Raw genomic sequence first — 2,641 nt, forward strand, 5'->3', positions numbered from 1 at the left:
CACTGGAACACATGCACACAATAATACATTTACTCACGTATCCATACATACACAGAAAATGAAATCAGCATAAGATAAGTAACGTTTACAAGTTTTGTTTTTAAAATTCATTAAATAGTCTAATAATTTTCGTATTTTATCAACTAAATTACTCTTCTTCAAGAAAATAAAAATAGGTGTGACTGAAATACTAAGGATTCTGACAAGATTTCTTTCATAGATCGTTTCCAAATGTCGACAGTCGTTGCTAGTTTTTTCACTTTGACATTAATGTTATCTATTGTTTTTAAAGACAAATAGTCTTCAGACTGACTTTTTGTTGTGGCTTCTATATGCCAAGTGTTCTCTTTCATTTTTCTGAACGACATTTCTGCCGTTGGATGACTATTTAATTATCAATTTTCCAATTTCAAAGCCGAAATATTTTGTTCAGCTTCCACAGTTAAAAACCTTGACCAACTTCCACTCCCAAAGAGGGAGTCAAAGTGAGTCAAGGTTGGGTCATGACGGTACTTAGGTTTCCTTGGTTTTGTATATGGTATTCACGTTTTAGTTGGGAAAAACTCTATCGCGAGAGTATGTATAATGTTCTAAGGGGTCCACAATAATAAAAAAATGTTGCCAGTTCGTGTCTAATTTTAAACCTCTTTACAAAACGCTTTCGAACCCTTCCCTGGGTTCATCTTCGGTCCAAATGAACAATTACGCACGCCATGTACTGGGGTGAATTTAAAAATAAACAAGAGTCGCTGAAGATTGTTGACACCGGTCGTTAGCTCGTAACGACCGGTATCAACAATCTTCAGCGACTCTTGTTTGTTTATTTTTAAATTCACCTCAGTACGTGCTGTGCCTAATTGTTCATTTGGACTGAAGATGAACCCAGGGAAGGGTTCGAAAGCGTTTTGTAAAGAGCTTTAAAATTATACACGAACTCGCAACATTTTTTTTATTATTGCGGACCCCTTAGATCATTAACGTTTTAATACCAACCTAGTCTTTGTGACTTAAGCTTTCTTTAGAATGGTCGAAATCCGTGCTGGAAGTCGTGAGGATATTTGTTAAATTTTCCATAAAATAAGAGTAAATTTCGTCCAGGATGAGGTCCCTCTCACCAGGGAGGCCCAACTGGGGGAGGAGCAATACCGTTACACAGTAGTAACTGCCCTGGGATCTTCACCTGGATATACGCCACACCAACAGTGCCGTAAAGGTCGTCAGTCCGTCGAGATCAGACCCAACACTGTGGGCATGGCTTAACAAACATTTCCCCTCACTCGAGCACGTCAAGTACTCTAGTTTTACGGGTGGGGCGGCATGCCGTCCAACTCCACCCTCCATCAAGTTAAAAGAGCAGTCAATTCAATAGTCCAAAACCATGCCAAGGTCGTCAACGAAAGAAGAGGGGAAGAGGAAAATTTAGAGGAGGAGTAAAGGAGTTAAAGGTCCCAATGCACAGTTGGATCCACAGCAGAGAGCACAGGCATAAATGAGCATACTCTCTCTGCAGTGGATCCCTAAGGAGTTGGAATCAGGGGGATATTAAGAACAAAAGCTTATCAAAGGTGTACCAGGAAGAAAACCTCGTAGTTCCACCATGAAACAATTGTTAGGAGTGGGTGGAAAGATGGAGGAAATAGACTATGGTAGGAGGTACAATAAAAGGAATGGAAGGGATTGCAGCTGGGGGCCGAAGGGTCTCTGCAAAGAAACTAAACCAATGCTCATTACGGGGTCGTTCATATAATGGTTTTTTGTTTAGTAGCAAAATTATTTTCACGAACCACCTCTGCTGGCAAGTGCAAAGCCCCGCCGGCTTTCAGTTTTTTCTACTCTTTTGAAAAAGACAACTTAACTTTATCGAAATTTCATAAAGTGCCTATAATTCCCGTTGCTTAAAATTTTATCTTCTGAACATGAAAATGCCAACATCTGTGTCGTTGACAGGTAGATTCTAGACGATCTTCTGCATCTGCCATCGGCTAGTCTTCCTTTCTTGATATTAAACTGCCCTTTTTTCCGACAAATTGCTTTCATTAACCATGTTTCCACTTACTTAACAACCACTTCCTCTTAAAAAATCATATTTTCAATAAAAACTCAAATTATTATTCCACGGGGGACTGCCGAACCTGTCGCTGAGTTGAAATGAAACTAACTGCCGTCTGGACCTCTGGACTGAACTTTCTGAAAGCTATGATTGCCTATTCATCCCAGCCGGTTGTTCCAAGCTTGGAGGTCCAACGCCAGGCTTGTTATTCGCAAGTCTATCATTTATTCACTTCAACACCTCACCAGACGGAATGGCCGCCGTGCTGGCATAAGGCCCTACTAAAATGGTTCCAGTTTGGCATCTTTAGAAAATCCAACTGTACTTTTGTATATCCAAAATCGTTTCTTCACCAAGGAGTAGAGATGCGATATATAGCCAAAGTTCTCGTTCTCTCTTACCTCTGGTGGTAGCCCCATAAATTCACGTTTGAGTAGATCTGTGTTCCCTCTATGAACAAATAAGGAAAGGAGTGGACGATTGACCCCAAGATATCCAGTATGCAATCACAATCCAAAGTAGCGAATTAATTAGGTAGCTACATGGCTGCAGTCGAGAGAGAAAGAAATGAAAAAGGGCTCTTTCAATCTG

Source organism: Macrobrachium nipponense, chromosome 11 (genome assembly GCF_015104395.2).
Source record: "Macrobrachium nipponense isolate FS-2020 chromosome 11, ASM1510439v2, whole genome shotgun sequence".
Classification (NCBI taxonomy): Eukaryota; Metazoa; Arthropoda; class Malacostraca; order Decapoda; family Palaemonidae; genus Macrobrachium; species Macrobrachium nipponense.